The following is a 22067-nucleotide window of genomic DNA, read 5'->3' as shown; positions in this document are numbered from 1 at the left end:
TCTTGTTCCTCTGGAGGGTTTCTCCTGGGACCAAAGAGATCTGGGGCAGGGTTGAGGTTTATGGAGCATGTGAGGGAGGACTCTGACATGGCATTCCTCAGCTGGAGAAACCCAGAGCAGCCTGGGTCTGCTGCTCAGGGTGTACCTACCCTGTGAGGAGGGCACTGACAGGAAACCACATGGCACTTCCATGTCTCCAGAGGTAACTCAATTTCCTTGTGCTTCTAGGGGAAAAAAAAAATCAAAAGTGGAGTGATCAAAGTTAAAGGAAGGAAACCCTAGACAAGCAAACCTGCTTTCTTTTGCAACAGAGAACACCTGGCAAAGAGGGTCACAGGAATAAGGATAATCCCGTAAGGAAAGTGCTGTCACACCTTCAGGATCCACCACTAGGAAACCTGAAGAGTTGGAATGACATGCACACAAGGCTCAGCCTCTGCTGAACCCACTCCTTGGTAAATAACACAGAACTGGAGAAAGAAGAAGTACACTTAGGCAACTGCTCAAGGAAACAAAACATGGTCACCGAGCAGCTGTTTGTAAGGCAGTTGCCAGAAGCACAGGTACAACTTCATTTGGCTGAATTTGGTGCCTACCTCGAAGGAAGGGAATTCCTTGGAGGTTCACAGCTGTTCTCTAAGGTGGCAGAGTGGCATTTCTGGGGTGTCTGACCCATGGCTGTACCAGTGGCTTGCCTTTGCATTGCACTCCTGTTGAAAACTCAGGTTAGTCCCTTCCTCCTCTGCAACTCTCTAAAGGAGTGCTGGATCAGGTTATTCCCAACATGTGACCACGGCCATTTGAAGTGGCTCCCCATTTCCATTGGTGTCTTCTCCACTAGTGATGCCAGGATTTTAACCCATTTTTTAATCCATGGGATCCCACAGTCCTCACAGGTGTCTGTCCCAGGATATCCCACTGACTGCAGCTGTCCAGCCCTTCCCACACTGATTGTTGGCTGGTGTCAAGATAAAGTAGGGCAGCTAACTTGGAGTCCATCTCTGGTTAGCCTCCAGCAAGGTTACTGGTGTGCTTTTGGCCACTGGAGGGCTCTGGTTTTATTTCAAAACTATGAGAGAACGCTACTAAAAATTACCACTGTCATGGGCCCAAAGGAGGGTCTAAAATCCTGCAGAAGCCTCATACCTTATCCTAATACTTGGGCATGAGAATTGAAAAAGGGATGTCCAGCTTGCTGCATCACGAATAACCAAGAATCTGGGACGCTTGCTTGCAATTATTTGGGTTATTACAATGATTTTCTCAGCCTCCTGAGGTCTGTCTCTGTGCCAGTGCAGCAAAAATGTGCTCGCAAAATCTGTTTTTGTGAGAAGGAACCTTGGCACTGGAGAACAGAGGCAGGGGGGTGTGTGGAGGGAGAAGCAAAGGTAGATCCACACCACTTTCGTGAGATGTTTTTATCAGGGGCTGGTCAGGGGTAGGAAGGAGGGGAAACCCTAGACTGTACCTACTTGAATTTGCTAAAATTCTGCCTTTTTCCCTCTTCCCCCCTCATTGAGAGACTGGTGCAGCACAGGAAGGATTCAGAGAGGGAGATTTCATTCATTGCAGAGCACTGCAATGCATTCATTGTGTGTCCTTGAAGGAACCCCACATTTCGCAGCTGACCCTGAGCTTTAGCATCAGGAAAGCTTTTTTTTCTTTTCTTTTTTTTTTTTCTTTTTGGTTTTTTTTTGGGTTTTTTTGCCTTCCTCAGCTCTAGTCCTATTTTTAGAGCCTGTCGTTTTCTCAGGGGCTTCACAGGCTATTTTTAAAAAGACTTTGCAGGCTGCCAAACCATTGTTATTTTCTCTAGGGTGATGTCAACACGGTGCCTAGAGTACACGTGCCTGGCATTTACCAGAGGTGATGCTTTAGAACAGATAAACATTAATGTTGAAGGTGAAAAATGCTTTTGCAAGCAGAGCCCCACTGTGAAATGTTTCATTTCCACAGAGCATCCTTTTGCTTGCCTCGTGGCTTTCCCCTTCTCTGAAACACTGTTGGTCTGACCGTCAAATTGCTCACTGCTGCATGAACCTGATCTGTACATTATTAGATCATCTAGAGTGACTGTAAATCGGGTTTAGTCCAAGTCTTGCAGCATGTTTAATGTTTTTACAAAGCTTTTTTTTCCCTTGCCTTTTATATTGGGAATGAATTTAACAGCCCAGCTCTGAAAGAAACATAGGGAAGAGTTTAAAGGGTTTAAAATATGAACAGTAGTAGATATTGGTAACAATCATCATGGTATCATCAATTTTGGTGGAATTTCTCAAATTAATCCAGCATAACCACAGCTTCTTTTTACCTGTTGGGAGGGAAGAAAAAAATGGAAAAATTCAGGAACAGTTATGTAAAGATGTGGGAGCAGATGTACTGCTCGTGTAAGCTGGCACTGCTCCACTCATGTCAGTCAAAGTAGTTGATGTGGGAGAACATTTGTCTGCAAGAGAAGCAAGATTTATCAGTGAGCTCTGGTGGCTCCATAGAAATCACAGAATGGCCTGGCTTGGAAGGGACATCGAGGATCTTGTGGTTCAAACCCCCCTGCCATGGGCAGGGACACCTTCCACTATCCCAGGTTGCTCAGAGCCCCATCCAGCCTGGCCTTGAGCACTGCCAGGGATGGGGCAGCCACAGCTTCTCTGGGCAACCTGTGCCAGGGCCTCCCCACCCTCACAGAGGATGATCACACATCAGTTCAATGTAGTACTTGCCCATGTCATGCTCTGATCCCCTCACAAATGTGAGAGATGATGTCTGTATTCAATATTTTCATGGATGCTTAAGACAATGTCTCTTCTATACTTCCTGCTGCAGACAACACTGCCCAAGAGGACAATTCCTGCCCTTCAATCACATGGATTTGTTCCTTGGGCTGTACTAGCTCAGCTGTGCCTTTGAACGCTGATTTTACAGACCACGGACACATGTGGAGCACCTCCTCCATCAGCCACTTGTGTGAATGTCATGGGAAGACTGAAGAAAAGTCTCTGTGGGAGGTGGTGAGCAGAATCACAAAGTCATAGAAACTTAAACTCCCTTGTTTAGTAAAATTTGAGATTGTAAATACTTTTGCACCTTTGAACCTTGAGTGCTGGTCAAGAAAATAATGCACAGTACACAGGAATGGCTCTTTGTGCTGTTCTTGCCCTGAGTCCATTCCCTGAACCCATGAAACGTCCAGAAGCTTCAAAAGTTGGTGGAATTTATTTCAAATATAAACCTCCAAGGAATTTCCCTTCCATGAGTTTGACCAGCTGATCCCTTGTAAACAGCTACCATCCACAACATCCTGCAGCAAGGAGTCCTACAACTCAGCCCTCCTGAACAGTCACCTCCTCTTACATAGACCTGTCCCTTTGTTGTCTCCTCACTCATACCTTGATTTCACAGGGTTGCTCAGGGCTCTAAATTTCCCAGCATCCAGTTTTGGTTCTCAAAAAGCCCATCTCAAGTTCACCAGGAGACCTTTGAACTTTTGTGAACCTAATCTGAGACCCACATTTGTAACCAAACCAGGGGAGTTTTGCCTAGGTTTGCATTTCATCGCAGGTGCTTCCCATTCTTCTAACATTTCATGCCACTGGACAAAGAACAACCATTTGGAAGCCCCCAGGAAAACTGTCTGACTTAAGTTCTGTTGGCACCAGCCCCATGCTCTGAGAAGGCACCAGTTCTGCTTCATGCTGCTGGCAGCTGAGCTGTTGGCTGCCTCTGAAGGTACAACTGCCACAGCAGATGGCTGGGAGGTTAGCAGGGAATTTATTCAGAACTACGCATAAACGAGGCTGCCGCTCCTCGGAGGGAATGGCAACTGAGAGCACACTCCCATCCCCACCCACATCTGCATGGTGACATCCCAGAGCTCCGTGGTGACCCAGGAGCGGAGGAACCAGCCTGTCTGTCACACACCAACTCCTCTGCTCTGCTCTAGCCCACAGTCTGTGCCAGCTCAGCGGGGCTGTGGGCTCCGTCTGCACCGCTGAGCAGCGGAGGTGTTCCAGCAATAGCTGAACCCACTCTGTTCATGGGGGAATGGAGCAGAGCCTCCATCTCAGGGAGGTTTTTTCAGACACCCTTCGTGACCCGTGCCCAGGCAGCAGCCCCAGGTCACTGCTGTACTTCCACTGCAAACTGGGTATCAGCTTGTAGCACTGCTGTCCCAAAGGAGTGGCTTGCAGGAGTCTGAAAATCTGATGGGAGTTTGAAGGGTTGGGACAGGAGGGATAGGAATCATTAAATCATAGAATGGCTGGGTTGGAAAGGACTTTAAAATCATCCATTTCCAAACCCCCTGCCATGGGTAGGGACACCTTCCACTATCCCAGCTTGCTCAGAGCCACATCCAACTTGGCCTTCAACACTTCCAGGGATGGGGCAGCCACTGCTGCTCTGGGAAACCTGTGCCAGGGCCTCGGCACCCTCACAGGGAACAGTTTCTTCCCAATATCACACCTAAATCTGCTCTCTGTCAATGTGAAGCCATTGCCCCTTGTCCTGTCACTCCAGGCCCTTGTCAAGAGTCTCTCTCCATCTTTTCCTGTGGGCTCCCTTCAGGCACTGCAAGGCCACACTGAGGTCACCCCAAAGCCTTCTCTTCTCCAGGCACAACAATCCCAATTCTCTCAGCCTTTCCTCCCAGCAGAGCTGCTCCATCCCTCTCAGCATCTCGGTGTCCCTGCCCTGGACTGGCTCTAGCAGCTCCCTGCCTTCCTGTGCTGGGCTCCCAGGGTTGCAGGCAGCTCTGCAGGGAGGGGTGATCTCACCTGAGCGGGGCAGAGGGGCAGGATTCCCGCCCCGGGGGCTCAGCCCAGCACAGGGCGGTTCTGGCTCCCAGCACACAAGGCCGCAGCAGGGCCAGCTCTCACCCAGCGGCACCCCCAGGTCCTTCTGGCAAAAATTCTGTCTATTTTCTTGGGGAATAATGCAGTGTTAGACTCTGGTATTGCAGTGAAGATGGCTGAACAGAAAGAAAGCTGCAAACCCTCAAGAAGTTTCCCCTGCAGTGCCTGTCTGTAAGGGTTAAGCATCTCCAGCATGAGCTGAAGCACAAGTGAAGGGCCCTCGGTCAGAGGCTGTGACTGCTTGCGAAGATACCCACAGGTAATGGGATTTGAGCTGCCGGTTCCTTGACTTCTCTCTCTGCCCCTAAAGTAGCTGCATTAATTTTTATCTTTAAACATTCCTGCTTTGCAAAAAAATCCCCACTGATGTTACCACCTCTGAGTCATGCCACCATATTTGTGTGCTGGTATATTTTAGGAGCAAAGCTGCTGGAATTCAATAAGTATAAAGCAGGACTTGATAAGCAAGGTAGTGGTAGTAGCAGGCTATTTAGATAAGGGAAAGGAGGTGTGGTGTGCTGACAGTAAGTACTTGGCACCTTGCAGTATTGATCCCAAATGAATTTGGTCCAGGCTGTTTCTCAGCCCCGGGATTTTCTGCAGGTTAAATTCCTTTCTTCAGGCTTGGAGGACATATCAGTGTTATCAGCCTGATAGATCACAGAATAGAGAATTGTACAAAGTCCTGAGCTGGAAGGGACCCACAAGGATCACTGTGTCCAGCCCTCAGCCCTGCACAGCACAGCCCCAAGAAGGTACACTGTCCTTTGCTTCAGGGCACTTGAAGGTTCACTGTCCTTTGCTTCAGGGCACTTGAAGACCTTATCTGGTAAGTGATAAGACTCATGTATCACATCTGTCTTCTCTTCCCCTCAGGCTGCACAACTAATGACCACTGATAAGGGATCAGTGCAGTGTTGGATCATCCAGCAGCACCACTGGAAACAAGGTATGGATGTTCCTCACGTTTCTGCTGCACTATTGATAGCACACATTGGAGCTGCTGACCACAGCTGCAGGAAGAACAGCACCTGCTCTGACATAAGGCCTGGTGGGACAGAGTTATTCTTGTACATTTTGGGCTGCATTTGAATGGACACTTTATGCGCTTTTGCTATGTGGCTGTGCCATATTTGCTTTAGCAACAGAAGTCCTCAAAGGAATTTGCAGTGTCCCTTCTCAAGGTGTAGACTCTTGCTGTGTCCTATTCCTGTGCCACCCACAGTGGGTGTGTAACCAAGATTTGAGGTGTGGGTGGAAACCTGTGAGGCATCCCTGGATCTGTAGTGCCCTGGAGTTGTGCTGGACCACGCAAACATGGCAGCACCACGGTGTGGGTTCAGGGCCATCCTTAAGGGATGGCACTGCCATAGCTGTTACTCCCCAACTCCGTAGCTGCTTTATTCCAAAGAAATGGTCGTCACAGAATCATAGAACGGTTTGGGTTGGAAAGGCACTGAAGTTCATATCGTTTCACCCCCCTGCTATGGGCAGGGACACCTCCTGCTAGCCCAGGTTGCTCAGAGACCCATCCAACTTAGCCTTGACCCCAGTGATCAGATCACCGCTCTGCCTTTTCAGTCCTGTCCCAGAAACTGACCTGCTCCCCTGAAATACAGGAGAGAAGCCTTTCATTCAGTCTCTATCCCAGAAATACAGGGGAGAAGCCTTTCATTCAGTCTCTAACCCTGAAATACAGGAGAGAAGCCTTTCATTCAGTCTCTAACCCTGAAATACAGGAGAGAAGCCTTTCATTCAGTCCCTATCCCTGAAATACAGGAGAGAAGCCTTTCACTCAGTCCCTATCCCTGAAATACAGGAGAGAAGCCTTTCATTCAGTCCCTAACCGTGAAATACAGGAGAGAAGCCTTTCATTCAGTCCCTAACCCTGAAATACAGGAGAGAAGCCTTTCACTCAGTCTCTAACTGAGCTCCTCATTCAGATCTGTGTGCACACAAGCCCTGCTTGTCAGGCTGTGGTTTCTGGGTTGCTGCTCTGCAGAGCCCTCGCTGCTGTTCCAGGGGAATTGGCCAGCTTCAAGGTAATGGGTTACCTCTTTGCTCCCAGCAGCTAGAGAGCACGGAAAGAGGCTAAAAATACCTCTGAGCCGACACCTAATGTCACTTCTCCTCACGAGGGGTTTGTGCACTTGCCACGGGGATCTTAAGCAATTGCATAGGGGAGGGGATAAATCTCTTTATTTTTGTGAATAGAGGGGGAGGCGCCCAGGAGAAAAATCCCTCTATGAAAAAGCTGTGCAGCCCCGTGCTTTGATGCCTGGGTTGAAAAATCTAAACGTCCATGGATTTAGACCAGCCAATGGCGTGTGAGTGCTATTTTTGGAAAGCACAGTGCAGAATTATGGCACATGCCTCACATGTGAATTGGGAAAGTGCAAGCTATTTTTGGAGCCTGTTTGCATATGTGCTGAGTCAAGGTTTGCACACAGAGCAAGGCTGCACCTAGCATCTCTTAAATCTGCTTTAGTAAGGTTATTAGCTTTCAAGCAAGCTCTGGGTCCAAAAAAAAAAAAATCCTTTCTCCCCCTGATTTTATTAGCATCTCAGCATTGCAGGGAGATTAATTAGAAAAGCCAAAATTTAAGAGCCAAAGGGGAGGCATAAGGAAAGGGGAAGCAATTTAGAGTTGAAGGGAGATTGGTTCTGAAAAGGTATTACCTAGGTAAGTAAGTAAGAAAGACCAGAACAGCATAAAAAAAAAAATATGGAAAGGCAAGAGGGGCTGTAAAGAAGGTGGAAAATTTACACCTTGTGGTATCATTGCTGAAGAAAGCCTATTTGCAGGGAGAAACCCCTGGGGAAAACAGGAATTAGGGAAAGAAATTGGAGCAGCATTGCATGAATTCTAGCCAGCCCTTACGCTAGTCTGAAAACAAAACCAACTGGAGATCCCAAGTCAGAACTGACACCCTGCTGGGCAGGGTGGTGGCTGCAGTCTGATTAAGGGGTGGCTGCAATCCTCCTGAAGTGATAGATGTGGTTCTATTGAAGCAGTGATCCTGTAGAAGGCTCTGGTCTTCCTCTGAAGGTCCAGTGGTGGTAATGTAGCTCTTGTCCTCTGGGAATTCAGCAGGTAAGGGCTGCCTGTGGTGTTCCAAACCTCAGACTATATCCAGGTAGGGATGCTTGGTTCCTCCCACTGGGCAGAGCATCTCACAATGGGATGATGTAATTTATGAGTCATGCAGTGAGGCTGGATGGCCCATTAACAGAAGATATCCCCAGAAGCGGGTTATCAGGGATGTGTCCTGGAAGAGATAAAGAACATTGCCCCACCTGGCTCTAACAGATGGTGATAGAATACATGCTTCTGGTTACATCTCATATTGTAACCTAAAACATTATCTACCCCTTATTCTATTACCATCGGCATCATACCCTTATCAATACCCTCCTCAAACTCTACATATAGATGCATACACAGTGAAACCCTACACACAGTTCTCACCTAAGATTAGGTCTCCTTGTGGTACACGACGGGTTTCCCCATCTTTCTGCATTACCCACCAAGTGTAACCAGGTCCTTGAGCAAAGACAATCCCACGGATGGGTTTGCCTTTGCCTGAGGTGGGATTAATCCAAACAGTCTTTCCTAAAATACCTCTCAGGTGTACCACAGGGACTCTATCTCCACCCACTGTGTGCAAGGGTTCAGACTCGGCGGGACCAGCTCAATCGATGGACCCTCGGGTATTGACCATCCAGGTGGCCTTTGCTAAGTTCACGTCCCAATTTTTGAAGATCCCCTCACCAAGCACCTTCAGGGTCATCTTGTCGCTGTTGTACCAGGGACGGTGAGAAAAGCAACATAGACTCCAGTCCAGAGGAAGGGAAGAGAATTATTTATTAATTTCCAAACTCATTTATATAACCTGGTTTGCTTGAATGGCATAAGGTTATTGGTCCTTTGACCATGCACTTTTTAGAATGATTGATTAAACCCTACAACATCCACTTCAAAATATTTCTCCAGTCAGTAACATAACAAGCTGCATAACAAACTTGCAGGTGCAAGATAAAAATATTGGTTTACAAAAACCTCTCATTGTTTACAGCTAGCATGCATGTGAAAGCAAGCTTTCACATGGATGTTGGCAGAAAGCTGGAAAATTTCTCTGCATCAAGCTTTCAGCATCCACAAAATCTTAAGTAGTGCGTTGCACCATTCAACTTTCCCGGCAGCTGGTGCGTGATAGGGGATATGATAGATCATTCTGGCCCAGGTATTTATAGAGTTGTTCCTGAATGACTCCCATAGTCTGACTCAATTCTCTCAGGGGTGCCATCTCTCCACATAATCTTCTCTTTGAGCTAACAGCAGTTCAGCTGAGCAGGGCAGGGGGGATCTAAATATTCTTGTCCTCCGTACTTCTCTAGGATCCTTTCTTTCTGCTGTGCCTTGAAATCTTCTTTTTTCGCTTTGAAGGATTTATAAAGGAGCTCTAATTTTGTAGGGTCTGCTTGCAGATGAACTTCAGAGCCTTTGTCATAAGCCTCCCAAGCTAAGAACTGAGTCTGTGCCATTGAAATGCTATCGCCTGTGTAGCGAACAAAGTTGTCACCTGCATAACCAACTTCATCTGGATTCTTGCCTGTGTTGGCATAAGGGTTCTCCCTCATTGCTCTTGTTTTCGGATCATAATAAGCAGAGTTTGGATCTAGATTCCTCAAGTATTTTGCAATATCCTCCCGAATACATAAATTTCGGACTGTGATGTGTCTTTTAGAGTCAAAGTTCTGCCCAGGCATATCAATGTCATCTGCATATTTGTCTTCATCTTCACTGTTACAATCCCTTTCTGTCTGTAAATTTGATTCCTCTTCTCCCCACTGGTGTCTTGGGGAGTTCACTTGCTCCAGCTTCCCTGATGCCAACTCCTCCTGAAGCTTCTGGGCTTTCAGTGTCCATTTGGCCAAATCAACCTTGGAATATTCCTTGACAATTTTCAAGTGCTCCTCTGGGTTATAACCATTCCACCGGTCTCACTTCCCATCGTAATCAAACATCAGCTGAGGCTGCACATGTTCATCTGGGGCAATATTCATGCCTGTGTATTTTGCTCCTACTTTCCTGAGTCTCTCCATGCAGTGTTTCTTTTTGTGTGTCACTGCCCCACAGTTCTCACAGGCTCCTTTGCGGTACCTCATGGCCACAGCGTGCTCTGGAACTCCTCGTTTGTACCAATCTCCAGAGCGGTTATACTGTTTCTGCTTCTCTGGCTGAGGTCTCTGATGTTTTAGTGTGGGTCTTTTAGAAGGATCTATGTACCATGGTACTGAGGAGATGTATTGAGGAATATGAGGGTTGATATCTTTTCCTTCTTCATCCACTTCAGCAGGTGCATTTCCTAGTTTTCTCTGTTCTTCTAATTCTTTCTTTTTCCTCCAATCTTCCCTCATTATCTTCTTTGGTTCCTCCAGGCTCACATCATTTGCCCCTCCTGTAGGAGGGGCATTCGCTACCGCACCTGAGGCCCTTTTGGCTTTTTCCATGCTGGGCTGCAGTGCCACCCCACACTGGGCACCAAAACCAAACCAACCGGAGATCCCAAGTCAGAACTGACACCCTGCTGGGCAGGGTGGTGGCTGCAGTCTGATTAAGGGGTGGCTGCAGTCCTCTGAAATGATAGATGTGGTTCTGTTGAAGCAGTGATCCTGTAGAAGGCTCTGGTCTTCCTCTGAAGGTCCAGTGGTGGTAATGTAGCTCTTGTCCTCTGGGAATCCAGCAGGTAAGGGCTGCCTGTGGTGTTCCAAACCTCAGACTATATCCAGGTAGGAATGCTTGGTTCCTCCCCCTGGGCAGAGCCTCTCACAATGGGATGATGTAATTTATGAGTCATGCAGTGAGGCTGGATGGCTCATTAGCAGCAGATATCCCCAGGAGGGAGTTATCAGGGATGTGGCATGAAGGAGATAAAGAACACAGCCCCACCTGCTTTAACAGCTTATGAGGATGCTGATAGAATACATCCTTTTGGTTACACCTTACATTGTAACCTAAGACAGCCCTGGATTTGGGGCATGGAAGATAAGCCCCTAGGTTTCATGGCAAAGGGATGCCAGCTGAAGGTAGCACAAGATTGACTGGCTGGGGGTGGTCTCAGTGGGTGGAATCTGTTCTCAGAGGACACAGCCTTTTGCAGGCTGCCTTCCAGAGCAGTGCTGGCTGTCCTCACAGATGATGGACACTCAATCAGATTTCCCTATATTGCCAGAGGTGTTGCCTTATCAAGGGATCTTTCTTATCAACTGTTTCCAGCAGGCAAAGGCCTCAAAGATAGGAGACAATTAGACTGCTGTGGTCATTAGGGGTGATGCCATGATGATTTTTTGCCTTTTCTGTTATACCCCTGTTATACCTTTTTTATAACTTCTGTATTTCTAGTGCTTTTCCCCTACAATCTTGGACTTGTTTGTTCAGCTAGGAGACGAAACATTTTAGAAGCTTCGTAGCTAGGGATCAGTGTGCCCCAGACCCCAAGGTCCTCTCCAGAACACATTCTGTAAACCAAGATAGAACCATCCAGGGGAAGGCTCCTTGGGGAGGGGGGCTCACTAGAGCCTCTCATTGGGGAATCTTTGATAGATATGCTAATTAGTAAGACCTATAATGTTATACCAGATCTTTTGGGGGGGCATTGCAGTGTGCATTTTGGTGCATTTGACCCGGACGTGTGCACCTAAGGATTCTTAAAATAAATACCAAGGTAAAATCCCTTCTTCCCTTCTAACCATGTATGACTCTTGATTTTAAGACCGGGACAAGGCATCAGGGGGAACTTGAGGTTCAGCTGGGCCAAGTGCTGGGTCCTACACTTTGGCCCCAACAGCTCCCTGCAGTGCTCTAGGCTGGGGCAGAATTGCTTGAAAGTGAAAGAACCTGGGGTGCTGGTGACAGTGGCTGAATGTGAACCAACGTGTGGGCAAGAAGGCCAGTGGCACCTGGCTGGGATCAGCAATGGTGTGGCCAGCAGGATCAGAACAGTGATTGTCCCCCTGTACTTGGCTCGGTGGGGCCACACCTCAGATCCTGTGTCCAGTTCTGGGCCTGTCACTGCAAAATGGACATTGAAGGGCTGGAGCGTGTCCAGAGAAGGGAACGGAGCTGGGGAAGGGGCTGGAGCAGCAGGAGGGGCTGAGGGAGCTGGGAAAGGGGCTCAGCCTGGAGCAAAGGAGGCTCAGGGGGGACCTTCTGGCTCTGCACAACTCCCTGACAGGAGGGGGCAGCCAGGGGGGATCGGGCTCTGCTCCCGGGGAACAAGGGACGGGAGGAGAGGAAATGTCCTCAAGCTGTGCCAGGAGAGATTCAGTTTGGACATCAGGAAGAATTTCTTCACTGAAAGGGTGATGAAACATTGGAAGGGGCTGTCCAGGGTAGTGGTAGAGTCCCTATCCCCAGAAGTGTTTAAGGAAAGGCTGGACGTGGCAATGGGTACCATGGTCTGGTGTTTGGTCACAGGTTGGACTTGATGATCTCAGAGGTCTTTTCCAACCTGAATGATTCTGTGATTCTGTGATTCAGGTGTTCTTCTGTGCCACAGTTTGCCTTCTGCTGGCGGGAAGCACCAGCCAAAATCTGCAGAGTGGGTGGGAGTGGGGCAGATGGGGAGGCTCACTGCCCATTCAGGTGTGGCACTGGAGAACCTTCTTGGTTTGGTGTGCACAGAAATGGGCTTGCAGACATGGAGAACACAGTGCTGGCACTGCAGCAGGCACACCAAGCAGACAGGAAGGGAGCAGGGAGGTGCCTGGGAGCTCTGGGAGAACAGGAAAGTGTTTTTAGACTACATGAGATGAGAAGCAGAGCAAGAGCAGCCTGAGCATTGGCTTGTTGGTGGAGGTCCAGATGAGAGCCAGTGCAGAAATATTCTGTACTGTTCACACCAAGAGCAGTCCTGCAGAGTTTGTAGGGATGCTTTAAAGCCCTTAAGGTCCTGGTGAGGCTGGCTGTAGATGTTGACCCCAGGTGAAAGAGGAAAAGGGAGCAGTGGTACCTGGACACAGATAAACATCCCTGTTACGCTGCTAATACCATGTCACGCAGCCAGACACAGTGAAGAGGTGATACTGAGCTCTTTGGGGGGGTACTCTTGACTCAATTTATTATTTAAGTTCCTAGACATACAGATATCAACGTCAGACCTGATACACAGCTATAAACAGGGTGAGACAGAGCATGAGAACTGCTGGCATGCTGCCTCCTATGTTTGCCCTCCTGGAGGCTTTAATCCTTATAGAACCAGACCTACATGGTCCTTTCTGGGCCCTTATCTGCCTAGGTACACATGGTTCAGAAGAGTTTGTTAAAATTACACCTGTTCTGTTTTCCCTCTTGAAATCAGAGAAAATAAAAAGTGAAATCCACTCCAGCAAAGAAAAAAATCCCTAAGTTTGAAATACATGTGGGGTCTCAAGCCCTTGTCTTGAAGGTGAGCCTGAGAATGGGTTAAAAAGACTAAAAAATGCAAATGTTGATGTAATTTCCCTATTTGGAAAGAAGACACAAGCCAAAAAAATGCCAACAATGCCCACAAAACAAACCAAATCAGAATTCCCCTCCAGTTTCTAGTGTGTGCTTACAAAAGCTTGAACACTGATCCAAAATCTGAGGAGAGGCAGACGAAAATTGTGCAGGACCCCATTTTTAAGCAGCTCTATTACAAAACCTTTTTTTTTTTTTTTGCTTTGACACCATTTTATTCCTCAGATAAGCAGAGAATAGAAAGCAGCACTTTTCCAGATCTTAGTTTGGAGTGGTTTCCAGTTAAAACCACTTAGGTTCACCACCTTCCTTTCTGCAACCATAGATCCTCAGCCTGAGAACTGAGCTTGAGTCTAAACATGACTTGGACCTGCTGGAAATCTGAGCGCTCATTTCACTCAATACTCAGCTCCCATCCTGGAACTTTGATGAACCCAACCTGAGATTCGTGCTTGTAATCAAACCTAAGCAGAGATCAGTTTTGCCTGGGTTTTAGTTTCAAGCAGGAAGGTGCCCACCTTCCTACCTGTCTTCACCTGGACCAGGCAGTGGGATGTCTGGCTATCTCCTTGCATATCATCATTAGCTTTTCAGGATACATGATCAGCCTCCTTGTCCAGGAATTTGTAACCCACCCATTTGTGCTTTGTTGTCATATAATCAGCATATTCTAGGTTAGTGTTCCCTGCAGCTGACATGGCCACAGAATCACAGAATATCCTAGCTGGAAAGGACCCACAAGGATCATCCAGCCCAACTCATGGCCCTGTACAGGACACCCCAACAATCTCACCCGGGGCCTGGGAGTGTTGTCCAAACACTCCTTGAGGTCTGTCAGGTTTGGTGCTGTGTCCATTCCTGGGGGAGCCTGTTCAGTGCCCCACCACCCTCTGGGGAAGAACCTTCTCCTGATATCCAACCTAACTCTCCCTGACACAGCTCCAGCTGTTCCCTGGGTCCTGTCCCTGGTCACACAGAGCAGAGCTCAGTGCCTGCCCCTCCTCTTCCTCTCCTGAGTAAGCTGCAGAACTGCTGTGAGCTCTGACCTCAGTCTCCTCCAGCTGAACAGACCAAATGCCTTCAGCTACTCCTCGTGTGGCTTCCCCTCCATGCCTTTCACCATCTCTAAAACTCTACTTTGGACACTCTCCAACAGCTTTAGATCTTTCTTATGTTTTGGCACCCAAAACTGCCCCAGCACTGGAGGTGAGGCTGCCCCAGCCCAGAGCAGAGCAGGACAATCCCTCCCTAGCCCGGCTGGCGATGCTGGGCCTGGTGCCCCCAGGACAGGGATGTCCCTCCTGGCTCCAGGGCACTGCTGGCTCATGTCCAGCTGGCCACTGACCAGGACCCCCAGGTCCCTTTCCCTGGCACTGCTCCCCAACATCTCATCCCCCAATCTGCCCTTACACCCAGGCTGGGTCTGCTCCGGGAATGACTCTCTGCCCACATGGTAGCAAGCCTGACAAAGGCTCTCTTCAGAGAGATCATGGATGGATCAGAGTCAAGAGTACCGTAATTGCCAACCCACGCAGCCACCTCTGCACACCAGCATTACAGCACTGTGTGGAAAACAGAATGCCTGCCTGACCCACACAAGTCTGCTGTGCCAACAGCCCTCACCAGCTGTAAACAGAATCAGAGATAATGCAGCAGCAGCTTAATTCACACAGCACTTCTTGTTTGTGGCAGCAGAGTGGCCATTTTCCACTGGAGAAACTGAGCTACAGCAAATCAAAATGCTTTGCAGAGGTCAGTCCTACACCCAGGAACAGTGACTGCACTGTTGTACAAAAGTGATGATCTTGTTATTTTGGTGTTTTCTATATTGCTTTTCAAAAGTCACGTGAAAAAAATCGTTGTGTTTGCATCCTCTCTGCTCTCAGATTGTCTTAGCTGTCTGACCCCTTGTGTCTGAAGAAATATGACACAGTCTCAGGGGGTTATATAGTGCTCACAAATAGGTGGCTATCAATAAATTATTACTGAAAACCCCAGTTACGTTAGCCTGCATAGATCAGGTAAATAAATTGCACAGTCTATTCTGCATCTGGACATCTGAATGTCTCAGACTCTTGATGGTCTGGAAGAAACAGTCTCTTCAATACCTTTAAAATGGACTTCCTTTGGATATTTTGAATAACTGACTTTGAATATTCTGCTTCTTTCAACTGTCTGACCACTAGACTTTATTTTTTATAATAGATTACTTAATTCACAAGGTTTAAAACTGGAGCTTGACTAATAACTCTCATAAGCAATGGGGCTCTTGGTACAGGATTTTTGGTTTCAAAGCAAACACCACTCTTACTTGTGTCAATGTCAGCGGTAAATGTGTTCCACTGGGCCCCTCTCTCTTGAGAGCACAGAGCAAAACCCTCTGGTCCTTGACACAACCAACTTTTCTAGTGCAACAAGGTCTGAAATAAATAAGCAGTGAGCTTCCTAGGGTATCCCAGAGGTGCCTGGGGAATTACAGGCATGGAGAGTGGCATTCTCCTGCAGCAGGAGCAAAAAGCCAGAGCAGGGGCATCCTCATCAGCCTCAGATGGCATCTGATGTCCAAGATTAAGCAACTGCTCTGAGCCATGGAGATCCCAGTGATGGCCAACAGAGCTGAGAGCTCCTGCTTGCCTGAAGCAGCATTGGCTGGTGATCAGCTGTGTCACTGGGCTCCAGGAGCCAGCACTGCCTGGATTTCCTCCATCTGCAGACCCAACCCAAACAACCAGCCTGCAATATAGGCACTGCCACAGGCCTGGTTGGCAGCTTGAGCTCAGCCTCTCCCCAGCTGAGATGGCAAATGAGGTTATATAAATATGAGGTTGGGTACATGTTTTCATTGGTCAGAGATAGAAGAATGAACAGAAAGAAGAATGAGCTACATGGGCAGTCTGAGGAAGATGTTTTGGAACATCACTGGTAGGCATTCCACAGAGACTGAAAATACTTGTTGGTACTTGGTCAGATGTGCACCTGGAAATTCACATGTATAATAAAGCCAGCTCTAGCAGACCCCTTCCAAGACTAGGGCTAAAATAGACTCTGCACTGTGAATTTCTCTTGGCTGAATATGTGAATAATACATCAACAATAACTAAGCTTTTGCAAGGAGGCACAGCTCTGTGATGCTGGTCTTAATATCTGGAGTGGAAGTAGCCCCGCTGAAATTGATGAAAAAACAGTACTATTTGAACCTGGCCCATAACATGCCCTCATCTCTCTTTGGGTGACAAGAATGGTGACCACTTCCACTGCATGACACCTGGGCCATTAAATACCTCCATGATTAAGGGCAGAAGAATTGTTTCATGGGCATGGATCCAGCAAAGAGTGCTTGAAACACATCAGGAGCATTGCTGACTTCATTAAGACTCTGCATGTTTAAACAGCTGCTTGAGAGCCCTGGTGGATGAAGCTTTACATATCTAATAAAGAGCCCTGAAGGTTGAGGTTTGCCTCTGAAAGTAACTTTATTTGGCTTAAGCCATCCATCACACTGAAATAATGCTGTTGTTGGGTAGGAGACGCGACTATTTTTATGGCTGTGTGTAATATTTTCCACTGTCACCAAAGTGCCTTTCTGAGTGATAAATGTGTAGATTTCCTGCTTCCCCGGGCCTGAAGGAGCAGAGGAGGGATGGTGGGATGTAGTGCCTTTTCCCTGTTTGTACAAGCAGGGCTGGTGGAATGGGGGAAGTGCCCGGGCTGGAAACTGGCAGTGCTCAGCCTGCAGATGCCCTCTGGCAGGAGGCACATCAGCAGGCTGGTGCAGAACAGGAACTTCTTGTTTACACAGCTCACCATCTGCATGGAATTGGCTCCATCTTCCCATCTCTGTGTGGAAATGGGAATGCTGCACCTGCTTAACTCATTGTAGCCTTCAGGGAAACCAAAGCCTTCTCACTGTTCTGACATCACCTTTCTCTTGGCTGGAAGAGCTGCTGTCATCCAGGCCTGCATGACACAGTGGTAACTGCTTAGTGCTAGGAAGATCAAGGAAATTAGGCTGTAAATGGAAATGGAGCACTCATCCTATGTTGTAACCTGCTGAAGATTCGCTGGGAGAAGTTCCATAGAATCATAGTAAGTCCTGAACTGCAAAGGAACCACAAGGATCATCCAGTCCAACTCCTGGCCCTGGACAGCACAGCCTAAGAATTACCATGTGCCTGAGAGTGCTGTCCAAACACTTCCTGAGCTCTGTCTGGCTTGGTGCTGTGACCACTGCCTGGGGGAGCCTGTTCAGTGTCCACCCACCCTCTGGGGGAAGAACCTTTTCCTGAAATCCAACCTAACCCTCCCCTGACACAGCTCTGTAACAGCTTTAGGTCTTTCTACTATTGTGGCACCCAAACCTGCCCCAGCACTTGAGGTGAGGCCACCCCAGCCCAGGGCAGAGCAGGACAATCCCCTCCCTGGGCTGGCTGGCAGTGCTGGGCCTGATGCCCCCAGGACAGAGATATTCCTCCTGGCTTTCAAGGCACAGCCAGGTGCCATATTAAACATGGCTTGTCCCTCCCTGAGGTTACAAAGGTGACCATTATAATTGTTTCAGTGATGATATCTTCCTCAGGCCACATGCTAATGCTGCAATTTTCCTAGCAAAGGCCCGTGCAATCCTCTGATGGCTTCACAAGGAAATTTAATCCACAGGATGGAAAAGACCGTGGAGCAGTATATCCAGGTGAAGCCACACTTTGTCTAGACACAGTTTTTTCCAGGTCAGTAGTGACAGAGGGGACTGTAAAGAGTGAATGCATGGTGCCTCCTCTGTTAGCTGAACTGGAACTTCTTCAGTTTGGTCTCATATCTTTGTTTGCAAGGTGGGAGGTATGAAATTTGCCTGCTTTTAAACCAGCTGAAATAGCTCAGTTGTTTATCCCCTTCAGACAGGGACAGTTCTAAAAAACTTGCACACATCTACTCTGAGGCAAACACTGTGGCACCAGAGAGTTCCCTCAGCAAAACTCTTCCAGCTGCCAGCATCTGTGTGACACAGGAAGGCATGGGGACACTTCACATCTAGATGCAACAAACTTTCCTTCTTTTTCCTTACACCTGCATTTCAAGACCCGAAACACTGCCACAGCTCCGGTGTTCCCCAGTGTCCTGAAATGTAATAAAGATATTTTCTTAAACAGTTTCTACCCTTTCTGCTCCTTTCTGAAAAATGAAGATGTCTTTTCCACTGCAAAACAAGCAGTTCTTATTCTTTGTACTGGTGAGCGGGTTTATATCAGGACTCCTCCCAGAGAGGATTGTCAAAGTCTTCAGGAGTGTGGCCCCACTTTCTGTTTCTGGAGGCTTACATCTCCTTTTAGAAGCAGTGATTTCATGTGTCTTGCCCTTGGCTTGACAGTTTTTTGGAGAAAGCAAGACCCTGGCTCCAAGGAGTGCCTTTGTCAGCACCCATCGTGCCAGGCCTGTGTTTGCAACCAGCCCTTCACAAAGCAGTGACTGATTCTTTCTTGTGAGACTTCTGCTGCTACACAGGTCTGAGGAGCTCATGCAGGTGACTCCCAAGGCCACATTTAACACTACAAAGACCATCAGTGGGAGTAATGTGCAGATACTCTGAGTGAGGGGGGGATTCTGCCCCTCTGCCCCTCTGCTGAGCCCCACCCTCAGAGCTGCATCCAGCCCTGGGATCCCAGCACAGGAAGGACAGGGAGCTGCTGGAGCCAGTCCAGAGCAGGGACACCAAGGGGAGCAGAGGGATGGAGCAGCTCTGCTGGGAGGAAGGGCTGAGGGAACTGGGGTTGTTCAGCCTGGAGAAGAGAAGGCTTTGGGGTGACCTCAGTATGGCCTTGCAGTGCCTGAAGGGAGCCCACAGGAAAGATGGAGAGAGACTCTTGGCAAGGGCCTGGAGTGACAGGACAAGGGGCAATGGCTTCACACTGACACAGAGCAGGTTTAGATTGGATATGAGGCAGAAATTTTTCCCTGTGAGGGTGGTGAGGCCCTGGCACAGGTTTCCCAGAGAAGCTGTGGCTGCCCTATCCCTGAAGTGTTCCAGGCCAGGTTGGATGGGGCTCTGAGCACTGTGGTCTAGTGGAAGGTGTCCCTTCCCATGGCAGGGGAGTGGAACAAGATGATCTTTAAGATCCCTTCCAGCCCAAATCGTTCTGTGATTTTATGATTTTCTGCAGTGCATAAACAGTCATGAGGTGCAGGTGGTGCTCCTGTGCATGTCTTCACCATACCCTTTAGCCCTCCCCTGCTCATCAGCCTGAGGTGTTTATGTAGTAAAGGACCTTCTTGGCGTTATGAGAAAATCTTTTTCCCTTGTTTTCTACTCCAGCTGCAAGACTGATTAACTTTCTTATGGCAATGATTTCTCTACCACTTTTTGGAGTATATGTAGACCTTGATGCTCTGAGCTTTCTCTCAGGTCATTTAATGTTCTAATTCCCACTGAGCACTTACACTCAGACAGAAATGCCCTGAAGAACAGGAGGCAAACCAAAGTGCATCGTGCTTGCATTGGGCCCAAGGGCTCCCAGCATCTGAGTTGTTGAAAACACACAAGTTGTTGTAGATTTTGGTTTTTGCTTAGTGGCAGGGGACATGTGTTGTACTTTATTGCATGTTACCATTTAAAAAAATACATTTTCAGCCATGGAAATTTTCAGTGGAAAACTTGGGTTAAAATCCCAGCTGAGTTCACATTTGACTGCCTCACTCTCAGTGGCTGAAAATGAATCAAAGGAACAATGGAATTTGGTTCACCCTATTGCTAGGAAACATACCAGTTTAAAAAATTTTAATATATAAATGTAGCTAAGTTTGTTCACCTTTGCCCCGGGGGAAGGAAACTGAAGCTTCTTTCCAGGGCAATGTTTCTCTAGGTGAGGCCTGATGGGCTTAGCATTTCAACAGACTGGGAGTAGCCCCAAAGAGATAAGGCCATCGACAGAACATCAACAGAACATCATCGGCCATCTACGAACATCTACCGCAGACTCTGCCTCTGGCAGAACTGGAGATATCTCCTTGGGAAAAGACTGATAAGGGAATCAAGGAATGAAGATCTAATTAACACCAGAAGTGAAGAAATCCGGATCCAATAGGAGACCAAATACTAAGAACTACACAACCTGAGACCAATGAACAGTGACCCGATTGATTTCTATGAGTTTTGACTGTATAAATGATCTGAAAAATCTAGTAAAGGTCATGTGTCATGGAATGATTCTCTCTGCACACCCGGACTATGTGAGGATGAGATGATTTCTGTGGTACATCCTGGCCAGATAATAAAGTAATGCCTTGACTCTCTATCATTAAAAATATTGTTGGAGGGTTTTTGTTTTTCCCACCGTTTCGGTGACACTATGGACCCACCAAATCTCAGCAGACACCCAAACGTCATCCTGTGTAATTCTTCATTCGGTTTTGCCGGGACTGTGTAAGTGGAACATGAAGGATAAGCTCAGCCCACTGTAGAGCAAATACTGGTGAAGAAAAAATGTTTCACTTTGAAGGGAGTAAAAGGAGTGTTTTGCAGTATACCTGTGCAAACCTACGGGAAGCCAGGATAAGTCCTGTGAAAAGTGGGAGCAGGTTACAAATTCATCATGCACATACAGCTTAACAAGCCAGCACAACCTCTGTGCACTTTTCCTCAGCTTAAAAAAAGTCCTGCTGGAGGTTTCTTACACTGGCAGAGTTTTTTTTTTTTTTACCCCGTAGTGGGAGTTTGTTTACTGTTGCACATTTGTAGAAGGTGTGAAAGAGCTTTTGTGGAAATGCTGTTAGTGAGGTAATTCCAGGCAGAGTGGGGAACGTGACAGTCCTGCCGTCAGTGCCTGCTGTCAGCCCTGGATTCACGGCTGCACGGCGCCTGTGCTTCCCACACCCACACCGAAGGCCTCCTGTCCGTAATCCTCCTGCTCCCCCACCCCTCACACTCACTCCTGACCGTCTCCCAGTGTCCCAGGCAGAATAAGAAATGGGAAGCACAGCCTGGGATTCCCACAGCCGCTCCCCTGTGCTCGTCACTCTGTCCCTCCCAGCCTGAGAAAAAGGGCACTCCCATGCCCCTACTCTCGTTACAGCCCTCAGAGGCAGAGATCTGGGGTTCATTTTACTTTGGTGGGTGCCGTCCTACTGTCTGCCACATCTTGCAGTGGAATTCGAAGGACTTGGGGACTGATATGAGTGATAACATTCCTTGATAAGGCTGGAGAACAGCAAGCAATGGGCCCAGCTTGGGTGAGAGGAGGTTTGGCTGCAGGGGACTGACCACACTCTGCTGTTGTGGTCTGAGAGTCCGATCCTCTCTGCTTGCAGTGGGAAGGCAGCCTGCGTGCGCCATTTACTTCCCCTTCATGCTCTGGCAGACCAGAAAACCTTTGGAAGTGCAGCAGGTGGGAGTGTGTATTAGAGGACCAACCCAGCTGTGGAACTAAATATTCCACAGGCAGCACCTTGGGCGAAAGGCAAGAGACAAGGTCCTCAGCAGCAGGTCCTAAGCTAACTGGGAGCTAGGATGGGAACCTAAGTAAAGCTCCTCTCTCTTGTTCCCTGAATTCTTCCCTGCTTCTGGGTAGCCATGCCTGTACCTCACCAGTCTTGCCAGCTGTTGAGACTGAGCTGGTGGATTCAGGGTAAGGAAAACATTCCTTTGTGTCCCCAATAATGAATGAATGAATGAATGAATGCCAGTTCTTGATCCATTTTATGATCACCAACTAACCTGTAACTCAGAG

At 48.0% G+C, this 22067-nt stretch overlaps 1 pseudogene; it reads right to left on the bottom strand.

The window, feature by feature from the left end:
• Window positions 1–8981: 8981 nt before the first annotated feature.
• LOC125324595 lies at window positions 8982–10364 on the bottom strand (annotated as a pseudogene).
• Between the last annotated feature and the right edge of the window lie 11703 nt (window positions 10365–22067).

This window comes from Corvus hawaiiensis, chromosome 4 (assembly GCF_020740725.1).
Source record: "Corvus hawaiiensis isolate bCorHaw1 chromosome 4, bCorHaw1.pri.cur, whole genome shotgun sequence".
NCBI classification, from domain to species: Eukaryota; Metazoa; Chordata; class Aves; order Passeriformes; family Corvidae; genus Corvus; species Corvus hawaiiensis.
The sequence above is the reverse complement of the archived record's forward strand: the minus strand, read 5'-3'. Positions and strand labels throughout refer to the sequence as shown.